This window comes from Athene noctua, chromosome 2, assembly GCF_965140245.1.
Source record: "Athene noctua chromosome 2, bAthNoc1.hap1.1, whole genome shotgun sequence".
NCBI classification, from domain to species: Eukaryota; Metazoa; Chordata; class Aves; order Strigiformes; family Strigidae; genus Athene; species Athene noctua.
Window position 1 is genome coordinate 128,678,703 of NC_134038.1, and position 24,592 is coordinate 128,703,294.

Sequence of the window (24,592 nt, forward strand, 5' to 3'; positions counted from 1 at the left end):
GGATCCGCTTCCCGTCGGAGCCCCGCGGGCCTCGGCTGCCGATGAGTTTCCGGGTCGGCGGCCTGAACTGCTGTGCTGCTGCCGCCGCCGGTTGCTGACCGCGGGCGGAGAAAGGGGGAGCGAGAGGTGGGCCGGGCCGGGAGCATGAGGCGCTGCTGGCAGGCCGGGAGGCGCTGAGGTGAAGCGGCCGCCCGGGCCCGCAGAGCGCAGCCAGCAGCTGTCAGCGTCGCCGCCGAACAAAGGGGCAGCGAGGCGGCGGCAGCCGCAACGCCCTGCCTGCGCGGAGGGAGCCTCGCCGCCGGACCGGCGGGCACTCCGCGCCGCTTCAGCCGCCGAGGGACGGCCCCGGCTGCCCGCGGGCCGGAGCCCCCGCGGAGCGGGCGCTCCAAAGGGCGCCGTACCCGGAGCGGAGCAGGGGGGAGAGGGAGAGAGGAGCGGCCGCTGAGCAAATGGAGGCGCTGGGTGGCGGTCGCGGAGGCGCCGGGAAGGGCCGGGGACAGCCCCTGTGAGGAGCCGGTGAGTGCCCCGCGGCGCTGGCGGCGGTCCCGGCGCCGCCCGGGGAGGCTCGGGCGGGGTCCGCGGGGCTGCGGGCGGGCGAGGTGAGTCCGGCCGCGGGCGCAGCCGGGAAGACTTTGCACATCTGGGCGTCGGCAGCCCGCCGCAGCGCGGGTGGGGCGGGCCGGGAGGCGGCTCCGGGGGCGCCGTCGGCAGGCGAGGGGAGCAGAGCGGAGCGGGACGGAGGAGGCGGGAGCCGAGGGTATCGCCGGCGTGCGGAGGTAAACAAGCCGCAGGCTGCCGAGACCTGCCGTCCCCGCGCGCGGCGGCGCTGCCGGTGTGTGGACGGTCCCCGGCAGCGCGGGCGCCGGTGGGCAGGGGGCTGGGGGGGGGCGTAATGGCGGGAGGCGGCGGGCTGGGTTGCTGGGGGGGGGGGGGAGGCCGCCGCCTCCGGCCCAGGCTCCCGCCGGGCGCCGCGCCCCGCGGTGGCGGAGGGCAGGGGGGCTCTCCCGGAAACCGGGCGGGTGAGGGGGCTCGGCAGCTGCAGCCCCGGGGCGGCGGGGCTCCCGCGGCCGGGACCGTCGGAAAGTTTGGAGCTGCCCGACGGCCTGGCTTCAGCCAGCGCCCGCTCTTGAGCTCATGCCCGCCTCGTTCGGAGCCTGGAAACCCTGCCTTGGAGGCAGCAGGGGAAGAGTGTGAGCTGCCGGAGCGTGTGCCGCTCGCTGGGTCAGCTGTGGCTGGGTAACCTTGCTTCCAGGCCGGGGAACGCCGTCCCGAACAGCCTTTCGTGAATGAAACTGAACGCTCGCGAGCTCACGTTTTACTTTATTTTTTTTTTTTCTCAGAGAAAAAATTGAGTCTTGATACTCTTAACAGTTTTACGTAAGTAGCAGTATCACTCTCCCAGGCATGTCTAAACATATGCTGGAAATTGGGTGACTTTTTTAAAAAAGGATAACCACCTTGATAATTCGTGACTGCTTAGTCTGTCTTTTATTTACAGTTCAAATAGTATGCAGAGGAAATGTGGAGTCACAAAAACATGCTCTGCAGAGTAAGGCACTAATACCGCAGCTTACATTGTTTGCGTGGACCCCTCCATCATTACTAATCATCATTGATTGCACTTTTTTCTTTGAGCGCATTTCTGTGTTTACCAGCTCCAGAAATGGAAGTTTTAGTTGTAGGCATAACATCAGTAGGTGTACTGTAGTTTAAGTACATTCCCTAAAGAGAGAAACCACTTCTGAGAGAATTATTAGCTGTAGAGATTAGCAGTGAGAAGAGACTGTGTCTCTTCACACACATATGGTTATTTTATCCTTACTTTCATCTCTTGGATTTTCAATATGAAGCATGGTGGATTAATTTCTCTTTAATCTCTCTTGGGTACAGGGGAAGAATACTCTTCTTTCTTGGGAAGAAAAAAAAAAAGGATTTAGTCATATGGAAAGAAACAGCATTTTTCAGCTTCTAAGAACATATGGCTTATTTAGTTGAGGTGTCTACACAGAAGTGAAGTGGTAGAATTTATAGCAACTTTTTTTTTTTTTTTCCCCTCCCTGGACATGGAGAGAGTAAATGACTATCCTTTCAAATAAGAAACCAAGTTACAGAAGAGGCTTCTGGAAATTTTCATTCCAAGATTTTGTCATCCTGTAGTCAAGTAGTTGCTTCTTTAACAAATTTTACTTTAGTCTTTAAACAAAATAATAAAATATTTTAAGAATACAATATATTATTTCCGAATAAAAGTATTACTAGAAATATACTAAAAAGCTAAACAATGCTGGTGGTAGCCTGTTGTCATATACATGTATACACATCTGCAGAATATTATGAATGAAAATTAAAAAGCAAACCAAAAAAAAAGACGCTATTGTAATAATAATAGTATCAGTAGACAAAAGACAAAAATTAAGCAAGTAAGTTTTATGCAGTCCCTCTTAATTTTTGCTTGTGCCATACAAATCTAGCTAGGACTAGGCATGTACGTATGTAAGTACATTAGTAGGTTTATTGAAAAAACATGGAGTTTCCTAGACACGTATGAAAGTTTACATGTACCTGTTTGTTATATGTTCCTATTGGGCATATCCACTCCAGAAAATTAAAGGAAACTAAATATATAAATTTAAAAGGGAATGCCTTCTACAGCTGTCAGGTTTTTTCAATGGAACAACTATTTTAAAAAAAGAGGTTTAGAAAGTGTCATTATGTCTTTGTTTGCTACATAAGACCTTTTTAACACTATGGCTGATTTAATCTGTCCTGAGTAGTTTCTCACCCACTTGTTTGTGACACCTCTGCTGTGATTGATTTAATTAGATTTACGTTGCTTTCTGTTTCAGTAATAGAACTTTATTAATTGTTAACCAGTCTGGCTAGCAGGGTTTGTGGTGAATTTTTTGTGGGGTGTGGGTGTTTTAGGTTTCTTGTTTGGTTTTTAGGGGGTTTGTTGGTTTGTGTATGTGTGGTTTTGGGATTTTTTTAGTTTGTTTGTTTGGGTTTTTTAGTTTTAGCTTTGCTGTTTAGATGTTGTGTAGTTACTGCTACCTGACTAGTTAATTACCTTCATCTCAGAATCTGAAAACTTGTAGTTCATCTCTGCAGTTGTCACTGTTGAAGTTTTGTTGCCTTTGCTAAGGTGACTCATGCCAGCAAGAAAGCAAATGGAGAAGCTGGAGGTTACAAATACATGTACTGAACCAGTTAACATTTCTAATCACATTACGGCATGTGCATAATTGATAATGATATAGCAAACAGGTTTGTTTTGCTGGAAGAGCAGCCCAGTGGAAATTCTGAAATGTTCAAAATGATAGGGGAAGTTGTGTTTTCAACACTGTCATCATCAGACAAGACCTTACCACTTTCCCTCCTTCCTCCCAAAATGCATGCCACATATTTTTCCATGGAGCGTTATTGAAGTCAAACATATATGTAAACTTTAGGGAGAAAGAAAGTTTCATGCAAGATTATGTTACATTAAAAGTTCAAGCCAGAGAAATCTGCCTAGTGTTTAAAAACTGCTAGTTCTTTTCAGAACCACTAAATGTCTTCCAGATTTAAAGTGGAACCAGTAAAAATAGTTTTTGTTTGCCATTATGAAAGGCCAAGAACAAGGTCCTCCACCTGGGCCAGGGCAATCCCCAATATCAGTATAGACCAGGGGGTGAATGGATTGAGAGCAGCCCTGCGGAGAAGGAATTGAGGATACTGGTGGACAAAAAATTCAACATGAGCCAGCAATGTGCGCTCACAGCCCAGAAAGCCAACTGTATCCTGGACTGCATCAAGAGAAGTGTGGCCAGCAGGTCAAGGGAGGGGATTCTGCCCTTCCACTCTGGTGAGACCCCACCTGAATTGCTGTCACCAGCTTTGGAGTCCCCAGCGTAAGAAGGACACAGACCTGTTGGAGCAGATCCAGAGGAGGGTCACAGAAATGGTCAGAGAGCTGGAACACCTCTCCTGCAAAGAAAGGCCGAGAGATCTGGGGTTGTTCACCCTGGAGAAGGCTTCAGGGAGACATTGTTGCAGCCTTTCAATACATAAAGGAGGCTTATAAGAAAGACTGAGAGCACCTTTTTACCAAGACCTGTAGTGACAGTACAAGGGGCAATGGTTTTAAACCAAAAGAGCCTAGATTTGCATTGGAAATAAGGAAGAAATTTTTTATAATGAGGGTGGTGAGACACTGGAACAGGTTGCCCAGAGAAGTTGTGGATGCCCCACCATTGGAAAATTGTTCAAGGCCAGGTTGGACAGGGCTTTGAGCAACCTGATTTACTGAAGGATGTCCCTGCCTGTGATGATCTTTAAAGGTTCCTTTCAACCCAAAACATTCTGTGATTTATTTTTTTTCTGAGGAATATTACATTGTCTTCTCTAGTATCAGTGAAATAGTATGTTTTGCATTCCAGACTGTCCTAATTTATGTTTTTATATGTATGTATCTGTCTCATTTCAAAAAATACTTGGAGTGCTGTACAAATAAGCGTAGCAATAGTGGAGTATCTTCAGTTTATTAGTCCAAGAATCATTTTGGAGAAAGGCAGATACTAAGTTGCTTTGTTGTCTTTATTTTAAAATGTTTTCTGTATTTCCTTTACCTTACGTGCTTTGATAACAGTACAGTCCTTTCTGCTTCTTTGTTTTTGATTTCACATACCTTAAATTGTACTATGAAAATAAGAAGAAATAGGTGTCTATGTAAAATCAGCCAGGGTTTTCTCTTACTGATGTGCAGAGGTGGTTGGAGGGAGTCCTTATTTCTCCAATCCTCTTCCTGTATTCTTGTTTTTAGCAATTGAAAGTAATATTCAGAAGTTACATACATAATATAGATTAACATTACAAATTCGCATTTATGTGTATCCTTAACTCTCCTGTTTTCCCAACAGAAGAATCACTGTCTTTCTAGATAAGACAAACACTTCTTTTTACCTAAAGCTAATTTGTAGTACTGCTAATATACTTGAATTTTCTTTAAGGGGTTTTGTGGGAGTCGCTTAAGAGATATTTTCATTTAGTGTTTTTGCTTTGATTTATATTTTTAAACACAAATTCTGAACTCTTGACTGTTGAAGGATAATGTTGAATGGATTACTGCAGGGAAATAGAAGAGCCTCTTTGCTGAATGCCTTGGATCCTTCCTGGCCTGGGTGGTTTTACAGAGCAGCTGTATGACACTGTTGTGTGTAGGGTTCCTCTTGTAACTTTTCTTGTCCAGTTCTGTAATGACAAGGAAGATGAGGGGCCAAAATGAACTCTCTAAAAGTAAGTTTTATGTTGTTGTGTCAACTTGCACCTAGGAATCAATGTTTGCACACAGCCGGCAGTACGGTAACATTATTCTTTGACAATAAGTTAGTGTAGTTTAAATATCACATCATGATAACTGAGGCAGTGTATTATTAATTACATATAAAATAGTTCTTACGTGTAGGCTTCTATGTTGGAGACAACTTTATTAAATCTCTTGGGGATTTTCCCTACCTAAGGGAGTTTCCCAATGGCTTGTGCTTACCATTTGACATATCTGAAGAACTTAACAGGATGCATGATACAGAGAATTGTCTGGCTGAACACAGTAACTTAAGGAACAGGAGGCAATGGCAACAAGTTCCTGCCTGGTGTCACAGGTACATCTCCTCTGTGACTACTCCACCCTCCCAGGTGCCCTTTGCCTAACAGGTGTGAGGCTCTGCAAGTGGAACTGAAGAATAACGAGGATGATGGTTCATCTAGCTTGGAAATGCCACTGAGGTTGTCAGCCTATGCACTGCATCAAAACTGCTCCCATAAAGAAAAAAAAGATGGGTCATTGTTATAGGAGACTCTCTTCTGAAGGGAACAGAAGGCCCAATATGCAGACTAGACCTACTTCTTAGGGAAGTCTGGGGCCTGGTTAAAAATGTGAAGAGAAAGCTTCCTACCCTGATATGGCCCTCAGATTATTATCCATTATTGATTTTTTCAAGAAGCGGCAATGAAGTTGCAACAAGAAGCCTGAGGGCAATCAAGAGAGAATTCAGCGCCTTGGGACGACTGGTTAAGGGATCAGGAGCACAAGTAGAGTTCTCTATCTCTCCAGTTGCAGGGAATTATGAGGGAAGAAACAGTAAGAGCCAGCAGATAAATACCTGACTCCGAGCCTTGTGTCACTGGCAGAATTTGGGTTTTTTGATCATGGTTTGGCTTACATGACACCAGGACTGCTGCCAACAGATGGGTATACCTGTCTCAAAAGGGAAAAAGGATCTTTGCACAGGAGTTAGCAGGGCTTATTCAAAGAGCTTTAAACTAGATATGAAGGGGGAAAAGGATGAAACCAGGCTTGCTAGAGCCTGGGGGCAGCATGCCAGTGTTTGAGGGATGGTGTGCTAGCAAGGTCCTTTGGTCTGCCACCTCAATGGGGGTAGGAGATAGAGATCCACGTGGCAGCAAAGAAACAAGGGTTATTGATGTGTTAGAAACACAGACGGAATTGTCTGAGAATGGTCACGTAGGAATTAGAGCTTCTCCCTTCAAAGAGGTGGCGGTATCAATAGTCCAGCTGAAGTGCATCTACACCAATGAGTGCAGCATGGGTAACAGACAGGAAGAGCTGGAAGCCATCACGCAGAAGGAAAACTGTGATGTAGTCACCATCATGAAAACATGGTGGGATGACTCACACAACTGGAGTGCTGCAATGGATGGCTATAAACTCTTCAGAAGGAATAGGCTGGGAAGGAGAGGCAGTGGGGCAGCCCTGTATGTTAGGGAATGTTTCGATTGTCTAGAGCTTAATGATAGTGACGATAGGGCTGAGTGTTTGTAGATAAGAATCAGGGGAAGGCCAACAAGGCAGATATCTTGGTGGGAATCTGTTATAGATCACCCAACCAGGATGAAGAGGCAGAAATACTCTATAAGCATCTGGGAGACGTCTCACAATCGCTAGCCCTTGTTCTCACAGGGGACTTTAACTTACCAGATGTCTGCTCGAAATACAATGCAGCAGAGAGGAAACAGTCTAGGAGGTTCCTGGGATGTGTGGAAGATAACTTCCCGACGCAGCTGGTGAGTGAGCCAACTTGGGGAGGTGTTCTGCTGGACCTGTTGGTCATGAACAGAGAAGGACTTGTGGGTGATGTGATGGTTGGAGTCCACCTTGGGCATGGCGATCACAAAATGATAGTTTTTGATTCTTGGAGAAGTAAGGTGGGGGGTCAGCAGAACCGCTACCTTGGACTTCTGGAGGGCAGCCTTTGGCCTGTTTAGGGGCCTGGCTGACAAAGTCCCTTGGGAGACAGTCCTGAAGGGCAAAGGAGTCCAGGAGGGCTGGACATTCTTCAAGAAGGAAATCTTAAAGTCTCAGGAGCAGACCATCCTCATGTGCCAAAAGATTAGCTGGCAGGGAGGAAGACTGGCCTGGCTAAACAGAGAGCTTTGGCTGGAGCTCAGGTCAAAAGAGAGTTATGACCTTTGGAAGATGGGCAAGCAACTCAGAGGACTACAAGGATATCATTAGGTTATGCAGGGAGGAAATCAGAAGGGCCAAATCCCAACTAAATCCGGCTACTGCCATAAAAGACAGTAAGAAGTGTTTCTATAAATACATTTCCAACAAAAGGAGGCCTAAGGAGAATCTCCATCCTTTATTGGATGCAGGGGGAAACATAGTGACAAAGGGTGAGGAAAAGGCTGAGGTATTTCATGCCTTTTTTTCATGAGTCTTTAATAGTAAAACCAGTTGTTTTCCAGATACACAGCCCCCTGAGCTGGAAGACAGGAATGGGGAGCAGAATGGCACCCCCATAATCCAAGGGGAGATGGTTAGTGACCTGCTGCACTATTTAGACACACACAAGTCTATTGCGTGCGATGGGATCCACCCAGAGGTACTGAGGGAGCTGGCAGAAGTGCTCACCAAGCCACTTTCAATCATTTATCAGCAGTCCTGGCTAACCGGGGAGGTCCCAGTTGACTGAAGATTAACAAATGTGACGCCCATCTACAAGAAGGGCCAGAAGGAGGATCTGGGGAACTACAGGCCTGCCAGTCTGACCTTGGTGCCAGGGAAGGTTATGGAGCAGATCATCTTGAGTGCTGTCACACAGCATGTACAGGACAACCAGGTGATCAGACCCAGTCAACCTGGATTTATGAAAGACAGGTCCTGCTGGACTAACCTGATCTCCTTCTATAACAGGCTGACCCACTTAATGGATGAGGGAAAGGCTGTGGATGTTGTATATGTAGACTTCAGTAAAGTCTCTGACACTCTTTCCCACAACATTCTCCTGGAGAAACTGACTTCTCATGACTTGGATGGGTAAAATACTGGCTGAATGGCCAGGCCCAAAAAGTTGTGGTGAATGGAGCTAAATCCAGTCAGTGCCTGGTCACAAGTGGTCTTCCTCAGGGCTCAGTATTGGGGTCAGTTCTTTTTAGTATCTTTATCAGTAATTGGCCAAGGCAGTCAAGTGCACCCTCAGCAAGTGTGCAGATGACACCAAGTTGAGTGAGAGTGTTAATCTGCTTGAGGTTAGGAAGGCTCTACGGAAGGTTCTGGACAGGCTGGATTGATGGGCTCATGCCCACTGTGTGAGGTTCAACAAATCTGAGTGTCGGGTCCTGCAAAAAACAGGTCAAACAACCCCATGCAACACTACAGGCCTGGGGAAGAGTGGCTGGAAAGCTGCCTTGTGGGAAAGGACCCAGGGGTGTTAGTCAACAGCTGGGTGAACATGAGCTGGCAGCGTGCCAAGGTGGCTAACAGCATCCTGGCTTGTATCAGAAATAGCATGACCAGCAGGAGTGGGGAAGCAATTGTCCCCCTGTACTCAGCACTGGTGAGGCTATACCTTGACTACTGTGTTCAATTCTGGGCCCCTCACTACAGGAAAGACATTGAGGTGCTGGAGCATGTCCAGAGAAGGGCAGTGAGGCTGGTGAAGGGTCTAGAGAACAAGTCTTAGGAGGGGCAGCTGAGGGAACTGGGATTGTTTAGCCTGAAGAAAAGGAGGCTCAGGGGAGACCTTACCGCTCTCTACAACTACCTGAAAGGAGGCTGAAGTGAGGTGGGTGTTGTTGGTCTCTTTTCCCAAGTAACAAGTGATAGGATGAGAGGAAACAGCCTCATATTGTGCCAGGGGAGGTTTAGATTGGAAATTAGGAAAAAGTTCTTCACCGAAAGTATTGTCAAGATCTGGAACAGGCTGCCCAGGGAAGTGGTTGAGTCACTGGAGGTATTTAAAAGTCATGTAGATGTGGTACATGGTTTAGTGGTGGACTTGACAGTGCCAGGCTTACAGTTGGACTTGATGATCTTAAAGGTATTTTCAAACCTAAATGATTCTATGATTCTAACTTCTGTTGTGTAGTCTGCCATGCTCTATTCCCAGCATTCTGGGAAGTAGAAACCTAGTTATTGGCTGCTACTTCTCTATATCTCTTCACTGCATTAAGTTTTCCTTTTCTCTCCAACAAAAATAACAGCAACAAAAAAAAGTTACTCAATTTTGACTTACGCTTTTATTGAGAAAATAGCACCCCAGAAGCAGGGTGAATAAACCAAAAAGACTTTTGGAAATACTGCAGTCACAATGTTCCATGGTATAAGGGCTGCCATGTGGTAGCCAAATGGTGTATATTCATTTTAAAGGAGTATTTTTGAACTGCTGTGAACATCTTGCTTTATAGTAAAGACTGTGGTCAAAAGTATGGTCTAGGCGTTTCTGAGTCACTGTGGTATTTTGAGTGAATCCTTAAGTTTGCTAGAATAATCTGAACTGCTCCATTTATATTTACAGTTGACAGTCTGTGAGGCATAGACAGTACCATTCTGTAGTACCATAGGCAGTAGCATTCTGAAGCAAAGCACAGTTTAGAGGAAAAGATCAAGAATGATTGATTTCTGGACCACCTGCAAGACTGTATACAATACAAGTCAGTTTAAGAGCCTAGACTTCTAGTAACTGGACGATAGGCTTTGAAAACCAGAAGAACCTGAAGAGAGTGGTTTTGCCATCCAAGAGACCAATTGGTTGTAGGTTATTCTTTGTATTAAGCAAGAAAGTAAATCACCATTTGTATACCTCCTACATATAACTTTAAGAAATAAGTGTGGGCTGTTTTTCTGTATTGTGGTGTAAGTTCATATATTTGAGTGTTGGGGCTTTTTTTCAGGAGTAATTATCAGAGGTAGGAAGATAATAAATGCTTATTAAAAAAAAAAAAAGCTCCATTGCATGCTTTCAAATTATGGATTATTTTAAGGTACTAAAATACATTTCTTGGAGTCAGATTTTTTTCTTTTTCATGTAGTAACTTTAAATCTGGTGCATTTAAATCCTTTTCCATTTATGCAAGCTAACAAAAGTATAGCTTACCTATAAGAGGTCTGTTTATATTCTTGAACCATAATGGCTACTATTATAGAGGTTTGTGTTATTTCTCTTCTATGCAGTGTCTTTGCCATATCTTGTAGTAGCTGTTCTATCTTAGTGTTGTGTTGGTGCTTCTTCTGTATTTATATGGTATTCTAGCTTCTGAATATTTGTTCTTATTTTGCTTTTCTTCTCTCTATCTTCCCTCCATACTTTTCTGATTATCGTGTTTCATTGTTGTCTTGTACCTCTTGAAGCAAAGGTTTGTTTCTTCTGTTGACATGAATGGCTTATAGCTTTGATCTGCTATTGCAGAACGTTTTTATGGAGTCAGGATCATCGTCAGCATCATCTGCTGTGATAATGGCGGGTACACTGTGTTACACTTACCTGATGCCTCTGTCTCATGAAGTTAATTGGATGAGTAACATCTTTTCAGACATGTAGTGTTGGGTTTGGGTTTTTTTGCCCACTATCAACGATTTGGCACTTCTGTGTGAGTAGAAATTCTAAGCAGTTCTTAGCAGATTAAAACAGAGACATACAGTCTTGTATAGGCTGTGAGGAAAAGCACTAGCAAGAAGATAAACTAAGGGAAAATTGAGTCAAGTGGGCAAGTTTTTATGTGAATACAAACCTGAATTAAGATTTAACTGTAATACACGTAGAGTTAAATGTTATAGAAAGGAAAACATAATTTTGTTTTGAGTTGGTTTGACTTAGGCTCAGAGAGATGATGTCGGCTAGGGGTAATCTGTGAGATAACTTATGTGAAAAGTGGTAAAATGATTGCCACTAATTGTGAAAATTCGTATGCAATTTAATTCTGTGGTAATTGTTTTAGTTAAAATACTGACTTTTGCAAAATGTGCTATAGGAGTATTGGTGACCTCTCTCTTCTTTTTTGATCTTTCTCCTCTCTCTTCTGTCTTTTTTTTTTCCTTTAATAAAAGATGACTTGAAGAAAGACACAGCTTTGGAGGTTTCAAATCTATTTGTGGGAAAATACATTTAAAGTTAACATATATATTGCTAATTATGATTATACTAATGGCATATTTATTGACTGGGTTATATACTCTATATTCAATTGCAGTTAAATGTAAATATAAGTTGGAAACTGATTCTCTGCCCCAAGTACTTCACCTGATGATCACTCTTCTTGGAATTTGCCATAGAAATGAATTAGATTTTCCTAGTTTATAAATATAATTCTGCTTTAAAAACAGGCCCTTCTTGTTCTTATAGCAAGTACTTTAAGTGACGGTAGGAACATTGTGTTCTGTTTACATGCAGCTGGTTTTGGTCCTGATTGTAAATTACTACAAAGGAAATAACTTAGTGGAGAAAATTGTATTTAGTATATTTATTAGTTTGAGCTGTGTTTACAGTCCACTTAAGATCTCCTCTTCAAGGAGCTTTTACAGATATTAGTTGAGATAGCAATCCCCCTCCCCCCTTTATTTCAAATGTATTTCTAATAGGAATTTTGAAGTCAAAGTTAAAAATTGTGTATTTCTATCAGAGCTCTTGTATAGAAACTCAGAATCTTACTATATTGAAAACCAAGAGTGTATTTTTTAGGATGCACAGATCAAACACTGGTAATGATGATAATTTAAATTATTTCTTGTTATGAACCAGTCTTTAGAGAAATAGCTGAAAAATTATAAGATCATGAAATATACCTGTCTATCTGTGGTTTTGCACTACCATTATATTAAATACTGGTTCCATTAGAAATTATCATAGACCTAAGAATAGGAATTTTAGGGCTGCTATAATTCAGTAATGAACTCTTCTCTGTACTAAAGGTTTGATTGTTAGTGTACTGCTGTGATATGTAGTTGCGTGTCTTCGTGTTTTTATTAGATACTATGTGTGTAAGATGTAAAAACATGCATGCAAGGCTGGATGCACGTCAGGACTAATTTTCAGCAGTAGCAACCTGTAAATGCTGTTGCAATAGAATTTTCCTCTGAAATCTTCTTTTTCTTATTACCTTGCCTGTAAATTACTTGCAGAATTGTTACTTTTTTAGGATTTTGTTTTTTTTTTTTTTTTTAATTCAGGTGGCACTGCTGTTCTAGATCTCTAAGCAGCTGGGGACAAGCAACTGTATTAAACTCTAGTTAACTCTCTGTTATGTTGAAAGACTACAGATAGACATGTGGAAATGTCCTGGCAGCGTAAGGCCCAGAAAACTTCTTGTTAGTCTGTCAAAATGGTGAATTTCATCAGTCTTGAAGAAAGTGCAAAAGTGTGTAGCTACTAAACGACGAAGACAAAAGTTCCAGCGGTGCTGATAATGCAGGTTATATGTTTTAACGTTTTAAAGAACTTATTGACTGATGCAGTTTCATTCACATTTGCTAAATAGTTGAAGTTATCTCTAGCCATAAGGTGAGGATTTTGGTATTTTAAAGCTCAGATCTTGAGACATAGCTATGTAGTAGACTTCATGATAGCAGAACATGGGGTTCTTCAGCAATGACCTGACACACCTGTTCTGTAGAAATAGTTCTGTTACAAAATTGTAATACCAGATAATCTATGCCTGTACAGCATTGTGAGTTATACACAATTTGAAGATAGTGTTTGTTCTTTATGGAAGTACTTCAGTTACTTGTGTTCTCCAAAAGCTTGTATATGGAGGTATGCATCCTGCAGTACTGAAACATTACTAACAGCTCTGCAACTTACTGCAGTACAAACATACAATGGCTCTTAATTTAGGCCCTTTTCCATGACTTCTTGAGAGTCACACAGGTAATTCACGTATTTAGTTCTCCATATTTAGAAGGATGTGTTGGAGAGAAGTGTTTCATTGGAGCAATTTCAATGAGTCACCAAGCACTAACTGCCCATTTAAAAAAAATACCGAAGAGGCTTTATTTGGTGGTTTGAGTATTGAAATACAAGTTCTTTGTAACGTCCCATTTACCAACCTGTTAATCAGTTAAAATTAAACTACTTGGAAGTCCTTTGTCCTTTTCAGGACATGATAATTAGTATTCACTAAGATTAAATAATGAAGTTTTGCATTTATAATCTTCATTGACTACCTGGATGAGTCAATGGTATATACCATCATCAAGCTTCTTGATGACACCAGGTTATGTGTGCTGGAGGCAGGGCTGCTCTTCTGAGGGACCTCAACAGGCTGGAGAAATGGGCTGACAAGAACCTTGTGGTGTTCAACAGAGTCTGAAAATTGAAACAGAGTCACCCTGTGCAGTAGTACAGGCTGGGAACCAATGCCTAGAAAGTGATGTTGCAGCAAATGACATCACTTTTCTGGTGGACACCAAGTTAAGTGTGAGTCAGTAATGTACCTTTACTTACCAGGGATTAAGCCAGTAGCTTCATGAGAGAAGTGAGCATTTCTGTCAGCTTGGCATTTGTGTGATTGCATCTGAAACAGTGTCTAGTTTTGTGCTTCCCAGTATAGGAGAGATCGTAACATACTTGAGCAGGTCTAGAGGAAGACTGCCAAGATAATTAGGGGGCAGGAGCACATACTGTAGAAGGAAAAGCTGGAAGAGCTGGGTGTCTGAGAAGACTAGGGGGAGGATCTTGTTTTCAATTAATTGGAGGGTACAGAGAAAACAGAACCAGACTCTTCTTGGAGGAGCTGGGTGATAGAGCTAGAGACAACAGAAAAAGTTCCATCAAGGGATGTTTTAGTTCGACATTAGGAAAATATTTATACTGTGAGGGTGATCAGATGCTGGGATAAGTTCCCCAGAGAGGCTGTGGGATCTCCATCCTTGGAGATACTCTGAACTTAACTGAGAACAGCCTAGAGCAGCCTTTGAAGCTTTGAAGATTGCCCTGGGTAGAAGATTGAAGCAGCTGACCTCTGGAGGTTCCTTCCAATGTAAATAAGTGCTTGTTCCATATCACATGATGTGGTTGCACAACCAACCATTTTCTCACTCCTCTGTACACAACTGGTTCTGGCCCAGCTGAAGCGCATGGCCCAGAGGGCTGTGGAGCTTTGTAGAAGAGAACAATATGATTATCTTATGTAAATTCTACCATACGGCTCAAACCCTGTTTTTTAACTTGACTACTTCATAGTCAAAGATTTGAAGTGATTAGTTTAGTGCTTTGAATTATCACGTCTTTAAATAACATTTTTTTTTTTTTTCTAAAGTATGACTTTAAAAAAATGTTCCTGATGTGCAGAAGTAGCCTGCTTTCTTGTGCATCCTTTCAGGCAATGAAAGAAATGTATAACTGTAATTGGAATAAAGGTTCATTTTGGTTTTATTTGTTTGTTGAGGTTGGATTTTTTTTTTTTGTGTTGGTGTTTTTTTCCCAAATTCATAAATCTAGATTTTCTTATAAGCAAGCTGCCTGCGGTTTATACTTAATTTACTTAATAAAGGAACAGAAAGTTAAATTAGTTTGTCTGGTATGGGAGTTAGACAGGCAACATGTTCTAGTATAAAATACTTTGTTGCAATATTTAACTAAAAAGAGATAATTTGGAGGCTTTAGTCTCTTGTTAACCTGGATGTTATTACAATGTAAGATAAGCAAACCTGAATAGAACAGTCACATAATTTTATTGTAAGGGCACTGTAAAGTGCCTATTGATTTTGCCTTTATTTCATAGAAATACCTTTGAAGTTTAGACTCGCTGAGATAAATTCAGCAATCCTGCTGGGGTTTTTTCTGCTTTTATTCCTATTATATATACAATGAATGAGGACTTGGTATGGAGAACTAGAGTTTTTAAGTCAATCTTTAAGAAGGTGATCGTTTATTTTTTTAATCTTTTTCCCCCCCATGCTTCTGTTTTAGCTATTCGAATGGTTTTCTAAGAAGAGAATGAGTCAAGCGTCTCCTAAATTAGTCACAAGCCTTAAAAGTATACTGAATTAACTTCAGTTTTGTAGGTTGTGGTATCAGGGTAGCCACGAGGAGTTACTAATAACTGTGGCCTTCATTATTTTGCCAATATACAAAGGTTCTCAATTTTAGCATCTACTCGTGAGTGCAAGGGAAGAAATCCCCAAAATCATGTGTTTGCTGGGAATAACTTCTGTATGAATAATACAATTTCTGGCAAAACCAGACAGTATTTTCTGGGTGTCTTCAGCATGTTTTAGCTCCTTCAAAGTAATGGTGACATGCAGATCAAAGCAGACTGGGTTAGAGCTAAATGGAGTTGTTCAAAAAAGCTTCTTTTTGAAACTTAAAACCTCGGTATGAACTTTGAACAAAAAATATTCCAGAACCAGTCTACCCACAGTTTACTGTGAAAAATAAATCCTTTGACATTCCTGAAGCCAGACAGTCCACGCTAATCATGCCTTGCTTTAGTTATTGAATACTTTATTTTCCCCAGTACTGCCAGGGTCTGCTTGCTCTAACTCTGTTTGATGATTCCTGTTGTCCTTTCCAAACTGCCCACCCAGCTGCTGCATCCAATCAGCTGTAAACAAGGGCACCCAAGAAATGTTGTGATGCAGTAATAGTATGTCGTTGCCCCGATTCCCTACAATTGAGGATGCTTCTGGTAAAGAATTATTTCTATTTGTGTTGCATTATTAAAAATGGAAGTGACTTTAAAATTTGTCTGCATAGAATTGAAGACCCGAGAGCAGTATTCTGTTTTCAGAATGGATTCAATGGGACATGAGGCTGTAAAATGCAAAGTTTTGTGCCTTTTTTTTAACACAGTTTGCTGTTCTCATTGATCACGGATATAAGATTTCCATGTTATGCAGACACTCGATTACATCCTGAAAATGGGCTATTGCATAGGTGGATTATGTGCCTTTTAGAGTAGGTGGTTCCAGCATGCCTGATTCCTGGAACATTCCAGCCTCATGCCATTCTGCTGCAATAGGATATGTTTTCATACAAACTACTATTTGAAAAGGGAGCTTTATTTTTATTTAATCTCTTCAGAGGTATATTGTTAGTCATGGCTGTTCCTTAAGCTGTTAGGGGCTTGCTTCAGAGGTGCTTCTTACTTTTACTGTAATACAAATACTGTTGAGATTCTCTCACTTCTTGTCTATTTTTCTTTTTCCCCTTCTGAATCTTCTAGAGAGTAGTTTAATGCAGTTAGAACATGCTTCTTGCTATGCAGGATGTTATACAAATACATAGGGTGATAACCAGGCTAGACATTTAAAGCTATTTATGCCTGTTGAAATTTTCAGAAGACCTTAAGACTTAAACCCTCTAATGAATATCTTGACCCTATTGATATTGTTGTTTCTACCTATCCACCAGCAATTGAGAATTTGGTCCATGGATTGTTCCCCAACTAGTTTTAAGTCTGTTAAGAAATATGATGCAGCAGGATATGCACTATAGGAAGGAAGGAAGGGATGACTGTCTGTTGTTAAACATCACCCTTTCCCAAAGTGCAAGTGGATAGGGATTATATTAAACATATTTCTCACCACCCACCTCCTCTTCAAGACTAAGCTTGTTCAAAAAGCTTTGTGCCAAGTTAGTAGATTTTGTTCTTACCAGAGTCCTGCTGGGCCTCCTGCAGCTAAACCAAATACCTTTCACCAGTACTCCTGCTTTTTGACTGCTAGGGTAGGATTGCTTGGATGTCTTTGCCCTCTAGTAAATGCAAGCTCACCTGTGTGATTTCATTGCCTGTTGGACTGTGATTTCAGTTGTCTTTCCACCTACATCTTGCTTGCCTAGCATCAGGCACTGGGGTAGCATCTGCTGCTGCTATTAATGATTATCTTGTTCTTTGCATAATGAGATAAAACTGGATTCAGACACAGGTACCAGTTCTGATGACATTTTTGGAAAGGGCTAGGGTCAATTTGCTGTATCAGTTACTTGTTGGGAGTTTGCATCCTGACATAATTTGATACTCCTTTGTACACGGCTCAGCGTGGGTACTTGCAAGCTTGGGTGCAGTTTACAACAGCCAGTGCTGCCTCTGGCTCTGTATCTGCAATCTCCCACTCCACTCAGCTGCATCCTTCAGTCCATGATCCATCCACCATCCCCTTCTGAATGCACTGCCATTGTTAGATTTGTAGCTGATAAAATAATGCTGGGCTATGAGAGAAATTTCCTGAAAACTGTTTTGACTTTAATGCAGTGGTGCTGGTGTACTCCTGTCTTGCCTCCAGCACCCAAACAACTGTGGGATTTGCACAGTTTGCACATTGCTTGTGTTTCTGCTTCTGTCTGCATTTCAGTTTGAACACTGTTGTGAAAGTATTTCCACTCTGTACAGTATGCCCTGGTACAAATAATCCTGCCTCCCTGTCACCGCTGCCATGCTCTGGCCGTTTGGACCATCAACATGCAGGAAGAAAACCGAAAAGAGGGAACTGATCTGAGTTACAGCTATTCTGCTTCCCTGTGCAGTCACAAAGGCACATGCCAGTGCAAAACAGGGGAAAGTGCAGGAATATGTAAGAACAGAAGGGGTGGATCAGAAACAGAAATGGGAAGGATCAGCTCTGGTGTCAGTTAAAACCACTTGAGAAACGACAGTCTAAGTTTGTCGAAAAACATTAGCATCAGAAAAAGGTAATGGAGGTAGATTTCCAGCTTACGAAGTGCATGCTTCATAACTATAAAAATGACTTTATAATTTCTGAAGCTTTAAGGGAAGTCTGGTAGAGGTCACACACTGACCTGGGAAGCGATAACAGGTAGCTGGACCTGAGGGAGGAGAACAACCCAAGACAGGAACAAGAAGTGTAGGGGGAAAAAGAAGTGCACTTGGTTTTGTTTTGTTTTCTGGTGGGGTGGGGTGTGTGTCTCCTGAGGTGCCTTTTTACTTTACAAACAGGAAGAACTGTTCTTAAATAAGCACCTGAGCATTAAAACTCTGCGAGCTGCTGAAACTAATACAGCTGGTTCCCCCAGCGAACGCCTCATCTACCACTGCTTGCTTTTGTTCTCATAGATGTGTGCGATGAAACTAGCAGTGGAATTCTTCTAGCAAACTCTGTATTCTTGGACCTTACCCCAGTGGATTTCTGTCTCGCTTTCAGGCAGCCAAATTCAAGTTCTACCAGTACCTAGCAAATGCTGTATTAATAATTGAGCTTTCCTAGTGATAGGTCAAGCTGCTTAAGAACAGTTTTACCAGCCACAGTAGAGGAAGGTGAATGGGCTTGTCAGGCTGAAGGAGAGACATGGTGACATGAGTGACAGCGGTAAGCCAGCTCTTTTACGTAAGCAGGCTGGATTGTATAGTCTCAGGTGGCCACGCGCTGTTTTCGGCAGGGTGTCTGCTGTCACTGTTTTGCAGCCGGGTTTGGCAGTCATCAAAGTAAAAGTCTTCCCTTATGTGAGGAGGCATGCCTAGTTATGGAGGTGGCAGGAAGGGAGCACGTGTCCTAGTCACAGCAGCACCACCGTGGTGGGGAAAGCCCATGTACAGATGTCCTCTGTGACTTTGTGAGCAGTGTTCAGAAATAGCACTGACTAAGAACCTCCTTTGCACTGTCACTGACACTTCCTGAGTCAGGAGGATTACCTGGATCTTTCTGTTCTGCAGGACCTCTCTGTCTAGTGTAGCAGCAAATAATGCACGCAGAGGTCCTAAAAGTCACCTCACTGAACCAGAAGTAGTGGATCCACTGGTGAGCTAGCTGTTTGCAGCATGGTCAGTCATTCTTTTCTTATGACCCTGGGAGCTGTATGGAGCAGATGTGGAAGGAGTAGAGTTAGTGGTGAACACAGCCCAGGCTGTGTTAACTCCACGTTACATATTTTGATACTAGATGGGCTTGTGGGCAAGCAATGTTAGAAACAAAAGGTATGTAAGTCTAGTAAATGCTACTTTTCAGAACACATGCTTGCTGACACAGTAGCTGGGTTTAAAAAGAGGTAAGGCAGCAGCTTTCCACCCCTAAAAAAATATTCTGCAAAAACTTGGGCAGTACACAAAGGTGAATTTTGGTGTACAAGGCATGAGATGATCTTGGCTACTGGATAGCAAGCCAAAGGCTTTTGCTGAGGTGGAGGAGCATTACTGTACAACAATTAGCAATCTGATACTGAACAGGTTTAAATCTGGTACCTCAGATGATCTGGTTCTACAGTAATCCAGCATAATTGTCAAATTACAATCCAAATCTTTTAAAATTATTCCCTTTTTTAGACTGCAGTGTTCTAGTTTAAAGCATAAAAAAGAAAGTATTTCCCAACTGGTATATTAGACTGTATAATTAGTGTTGAATGTTTAAATCTGTTTCTGGACAGAGGAATTTTCTTCTTCATATTGGGAAGTCTAGTGAAATTTTTCAGGTATGCTGTGGCTATTCAGGTGTTTTCTATGAGGAGGTGTCTTCTTGTTCTTCCCCAGGAAACATGATGTGGAGAAGAACAGTAATAAGAGTGACAAGATTTACAGACTACAGGAGAGCATGGGAACAGGGGAATTGTGGGGAGAGGGACATTTTATTTGGGAATTTTTCCTTTATTTGTTGTTGCTATGAAGTAGGGAGAAGCAAGGTCTGTGTAGATGATACCATGAAGTTTATCAGAGTAGGAGAAAAAACACGCAAGACTGCTTAGTCTTTCCTCTCTCTTGTAGCACCTGGCTACAATCTTTCCTTGATAATTCAGCATCTCTCAGGAGAGAGGTCTTTCATGAGAAAATGGGGAGGGACGTCTAAAATAATTCAGTGTTTTTAAAATACAGAATATCACTCCTCCATCTTAATGTAAAAAATATTTTAGATGTGTTTCTAAATAGATGTGCTTCTATTCACAGATTTCCTGCATTCTGGCTCAATTGAGCAAGGTAAAAGGAGATTAGTGTAGACACCATCCCTTTATCAAGTATCGTTTGCCAAAGTGAGATGTACTTACTTGGTGATGAGAGCGAGGGACTAATTTTGTAGGTCTGATCTCATAACTGTATTGAATCTTGTGGTAAAGCTGTGGAGACTGTTTCAGGTTATTTTTGTCAGTGCAAATATGGTTTTCTTTAGTATACTTTTTGATGATTAAACTGCAAAAAACCTGTTTTTTTGTCATGTTTAACCTCTCTCATAAGAACTAACTTGGTGCGGGATTACTGGAGGTGAGTTAACATGATGCAGTTTTTAAAAGATTCCGGGCTTGTGGAACAGCCGATGTGTAAGCTTGATGCCTGTTCCTGAAATATTAGTAGAAATAATGTGATAATGGGCCAGATTAGCATGTTGGTAAATGGGATGTCTTAAGGAACAGTCAACATACCATTGTAAGGGTAAGTCTTGTCTCACAGTTTTACTGGAATTCTTTGAGGAAGTTAGCAGGGAAAATGTATTTGATACAATCTGCTTGGATTTTCAAAGGGTATTTCACAGGATACCTTGCTTAGAAGTCTTAAAAAGAGTCCAAACAGCTTTAAGAAAGAGAAGGGGTCTGTTGCATGCAGAAGTCCCCGGTTAAAAGATAGGAAATGGGTAGGAATAGAGAGTCAGTTTTCAGTGATTGAAGGTTATTGAGTCCCAGATAGATCAGTGCTAGGACCTCTGCTGTTTAATGTGATGATAAAAGATCTGGAAAAAGATGTTACGTAGTGAGATGATAGTCTCCAGACAATACTGCAAACACAGTGTCAACTGCAAAAGAGTTTTATGGGACACAATGATAAACAACATATGAAACTCAATATAGCTAAAGGTGAAAGATTCACATGGTTGAGGGGGAAAAAAAGGGCTCTAAATTTATACAGAATTAATTATTGCCACTCAGGCACAAGATCTTGAGGTTATAATTAAAAACTCTGGTTGAAAATCAGCTTTCTTTAGTACCAGTCTGAAAAGTAAATCAAATGTTGGAAGAGTAAGACCGTGCCACCACCGTGTAAATCCCTGCATTTTGTATGTTGTACACAGGTCCTTGTCTCCTAACTCAAAAAGGTGTTGATGGCATTGGAAATAGATCAGAAAAAGCAGAAAGGATCCTAAAAGTTGCACAGAATCCATTCCTTAAGAACTAGGGTTAATCAATCTGTAAAAGAGCAAAAGATTGGTATGACAGAAGAGTGATCACTTGTAAAAGGTGATATGATAGAAATCTCTAAAATCACAAGTGGAATGGAGAGAGTAAATAGGAAAAAATTTTTGCTATGTACCTCTCAGTTTTTGTAAACAGTGAAAATGAAATTTAACAAGTGGCAGGTTTAAAAACATGTTTCTTCACAGTGAATAGTTAAACTGTGAAATTTCAGGATGCTGTGGCTGTTAAAATTTTCCATAGATTCAGGGAGTTTCTGGACAAATTAATAGATGAAAAATGCATTACAAGTTATTAATATATATTAATTAACAGCACATCTGGCTCAAATTCATAAATTGGTAAATTGCCAAGAACTGCGAGAGTATTGTGGAAAAGTATCAGTTCATACATGCCCAATTTTTACACTTTTCATTGGTATACCTTGCTGGCAACTCTCTGGACAAGGTATTAGATGAGAAGTCTGATCCAATATGGCCATTATTGCAACTATGTTTATAATCTTTGGAAACAAAATGGGAAAGAAAAATCCATATATTGGTAACAGACTTTTGAAAGAAACAAAATTACAGATCATCTGTTTGATTTCATGTTTGTGAAGTCTAAAACCAAAGGAAATTTTTCTGCAAACCAGCCATAATGCTGTTTCCTGAAAACACACAATAAATTGTATTAATCAGTAAAATGTTGAAATATAAACAGTAGAAATGGTAAATGAGATTACTTCTTCAATTCTAACAATCTAGTTTGTCATTAAAAACATTTGTATATATAATTAAAATAATCTTCCACTTGCTTTAAACTAATGTCTTGAAATACAATTGCTGTTAGGGATAAAATCTTTCAGTGTAAGCATAAATCAGGTTTTGTCCCATTTAGAATTTTTGATATTTATTCTTAAGAACACTTTGCCTTTATTTTTGAGTATTGACACTTTTTTTTTTTCCAGTCCACCTGAAATAGCTTTCAAAAGAGCAAAGGACTCTTACCAGTCTTTGTCAGTCCTACAGTCATTTCTAATTTATACTATAACCCTTCTAAATCTAAAGAGTTTGAAAAAAAAGGTGGGTTTTGCTTTCATATTGTTTTAAAGGCTTGCCTAATATTTTTTCTAATTCCTCCTTCTTTAGCTTAGCAATTTATCTACAAAAAGCTCTCAAAAGTTTTTACTTTATTAGTCTGCTATAGAAGCCAGGTAATTTTTCAGGTTTTCAAATCTAATAACAGTTGAACCCATTATCTCAAGAACACATTGGCTCCAAGAATCTGTTATAATTTTTGGAGTATTGGACTCTGGATGCAAGCAATAAGAATGCTCATGAATAAATATGAATGATGCAGGATTCTGATTTCAGGACAAGGTCAAGCGCTTAGTTGCTGAACTAAAGAAATTTATTCCCTTGTCAGATTGCTCATTGTCTAGTTAAGCTTTTTACAACTTTCTATAATATATAGGACTGATTACTAGCAGGAAAGATAATGGATTATATCTATTTCTGAGCTTGCAATCCAGGAAAACCATTTCTCTGTAGCATGCAGAAAGTGGTAAATAAAACTGAGGAATGCAACTCCTGCAGGTCTTCTGCATCTTTTAAACTCATTTTGGGGTTACATCCATAGAATTCCCCTGGAGAAGATACCTGAGATTCTGCCAGAAGTTCAGCACCATCCTGATCCCTTCTGATTACTTAAATCTTGGTTTTGGCAAGCACAGGGATTTACTGTCATCAAAGATCCTTCATTTCTCAGTACCCAAAAACTTGCTTGCTTTCTTCTGTGAAAAATCACGGATTCTTTCATGAACTGGGGCAGTGGTTTTCATCCAGAAACTCTTGATCTGCGTCTTTATCTTTTGCTGTATCAGGTAGCCATTTACCTAGATCAGACACTTTGATATAATAGTTTCAGATCATCAAATTTGGCTGAGATTGTATCTTGCTCCAGGTACCTTTGAACAGCCTTCTTGTCTGCCATCTCTTAGCTTTTGGCACAACTGTAGGATGATGTTCAAAGAGATGTCTTTATGTTGTTTAATCCAAACTCATGGAAGTTACTGTTAAATTACTACATTGGGGATGAACAAAATTTTTAAAAGACTTTGTCGGAAGAATAATTTGATTATATAGGCTGGTTAGTGAAGTGTGGTATGATGTACCCTATGTGCTAAACCAATAAACCAAAACCATTTCTAAAACAGTATTGCAGTAATTTAAAATGAAAACCTACTGCAAACTGGTTAGTCTTAATCAGTACAGATGCCATTGGATTTGTTGGAGCACAGATGCTCTTTTATTGTTATGACACGTTTCTACATGAACAGAGAGTTTTTTGTTTTCAGACATAAAAAGAAATTGAAACAGTGGATGCAATAGTGAAATGTTCCAGCAGACACAAGATGTAAGAATCTGGTGACCTGAATGTTGTGGTTTAGAATATAAAGAATGGGTTTTACATCAAACTTTTGCTGTTTAAGAAAGACCATAGCAGACAAATATAACAGGACTTTAAAAAGAATGATTACAAAAAGAGTAGGTCTATGTTCACTAATACTCTTTGGACATGTGAGCTGAAGTGTATGTCAGGCAGGGGTGAGCAGAAAACTCCGTGGTTGATACTCCCAAATTACTCAGCAATATTAGCTGTGAAAAGAACATAGAAAAGGGTTAAATAAATATTTATTTAAATAATTAGGAATTATTTTATATCTATCATAGAAATGCTTTCTTTACTTATGGTTCAGATTTATAATATAAATACAAATTCTAAAGCACATTGTAACATACGTTTTTCTTAAGCTTGGATGTCAGGAAGGGTAGTAATATTAATAATTTGTTTATGCTTCTCTTTGTTTCTGAAGGAAGCTTCATTGTCCTAACTGGAGTATTGTATTGACAAGTAGCATAGATACATACTGCTTGAGAAAGTTTCAGCAAAAGAAAAATCATTGTAAGAGACTTACACAGTCTCGATCATCTCCTAGAAATAAAAAATGCCAGGACTGTATGTTCAGGATAACCACAATTCACCTACTTGTGTAGGCCCTTTACTAGTATGTCCTTATGTTTAAATGAACATCTGCTAGTTTTGCCTTATTTAGCTTGTGTGACAATGGCCCATGGATGATGAAGGTTTTGTAGTGTCCTTTCTGTTTTCACTTTCCACCCACTGACTTCTGCAAACTGTTTTCCCTTGTTTGCTGTATTTTTTGCTCCTGGCAATCCAGCCAGGCTTGTTACTCCTGCTGCTCTTTT

General features: G+C 41.0%; 1 protein-coding gene across 10 annotated transcripts in view; it reads left to right on the forward strand.

Moving 5' to 3' along the window:
- Positions 1-24,592, forward strand: part of ANKIB1 (ankyrin repeat and IBR domain containing 1) — a 104,146-nt gene that overhangs the window by 1,127 nt on the left and 78,427 nt on the right. For 5 of the 10 annotated variants that reach the window (XM_074900261.1, XM_074900260.1, XM_074900271.1 and 2 more), the window contains exon 1: positions 40-516. The exons of 1 other annotated variant lie outside the window; for it this stretch is intronic. The gene's annotated coding sequence lies outside the window, so the exon portion shown is untranslated. 4 more of the 10 variants (XM_074900265.1, XM_074900266.1, XM_074900263.1 and 1 more) reach the window with 4 other exon arrangements.